Genomic DNA, 1554 nt, shown 5'->3' on the forward strand with positions numbered 1-1554 from the left:
ATTTAAAATTGGAACATGTCAGCATGGACGTAAACGCGAGTATTCGTTTTACTTATCGTAATTATAATGCCTAAAAAAATTCTTTGATTTTGGTAACATGCTCAAAAAAGGTAGGGTAGGTATTTTTTTTTCGGAAATTATTTTTGTGTTAAAAGAATGAATACAGATAAGGGGTTTATGCCTATAGAGCATCGGTTAGTTGATTTCTAACATCATTGACCATGTTTAAAGCATAAAAAGTGCATTTTTGCAATGTTTTGTTAAAAAGTTGAAAAAAAAATCTCCAAGGCCATAAAAACATTTAGGGTTGGGCTTAAAATTTAGGGTAGGTCGGGATACCGGGAACAAACAATTATTTGTACGCCTATACATACTGGATCAAACCCGAGTCTGCTATTTATTTGCTTGGTTGTGTTCTTTACTTCTACAGCGTCTTCCTTTAGATTTAATTATTTTCATAAATTTCAGAAGTAATCGAATGGCCTGCGACGTAAGTTATACATGATTTCAAACCTCAATGACAGGATTAAGATATGTTTTAAAACTAAGTACAACTACAGTTGAAGGTGTTTCAATGTTCTCAATTATTCTAACCTTTTGCGAAACACCATGAATTTATTCGTAATGAGCTATCCACAGTCCATATCAAAGTCAGCTTCAGGTCTGTGTAACAAGCTTTGTTTTTATGACTTTTTATGAATTCAGTTATTGACAAAAATTCAAGACTATTTTGTACTTACATTAAACTTTTCGACCATTGTTCGAGACAAATATTTCTTTGTGCTGATCCGATAGTTTATAAATATATATTTAATAATAATTTTGTACTGCGTTTTGCCAAATAGGTAAATGTCATTGATATTCTTTTACAGTTACATAAAGCATGTTGTTCTAGCAACAAAGATAAACATTTCTCTCATTAGGGTTACAGTAGAAGATGATGGACGACATACTATTTCCCAAATAGCTCACACTGTAAGTATTTTCAAACGAGAACATCCATTATATTCTGACTGGCCGCTTGAAATTAAACAAAAGAGCTGTGCAACAATAATTATTGTTAATGGCAATCCAGAAGTCCAAGCGTTCAGCTTGTTAATAAAAACTGCTGAATAGGAAATCAAAATTTGATCTCAAGAAAATTCTGAGTTGCTCACTGGGGACTTGTGTTCATTATTCTGACTTAAAAAGTTATAAGTTATCTAAAACTAGAATACACAAAATACATAGTTTATGTAAATATCAAGATTAAGATGTTATTTTCATACATTTGTTATCAAATAGAGTATATTTAGAAAAAGATCATAGGTGTTTCCAACGTTGTATTAATGGTAAATTTTACGTATAACGGGTGAATAAATATGGACGAAATTGCTCATTTCAGGTCATGTAAGTATGACTGAAAGGAATTTATACCTGTTAATAACCAAATTAAATGAAAATGATCGATGCACCTGGAGCGTCAATGTGACAGTTTCTTAGCATATGTTTACAAAGTAAGTAAGTAAATTGTTTATTATTGTGACATGTGCATAAACAATTTCATCATAACAC

Source organism: Mercenaria mercenaria, chromosome 16, assembly GCF_021730395.1.
Source record: "Mercenaria mercenaria strain notata chromosome 16, MADL_Memer_1, whole genome shotgun sequence".
Lineage (NCBI taxonomy): Eukaryota > Metazoa > Mollusca > Bivalvia > Venerida > Veneridae > Mercenaria > Mercenaria mercenaria.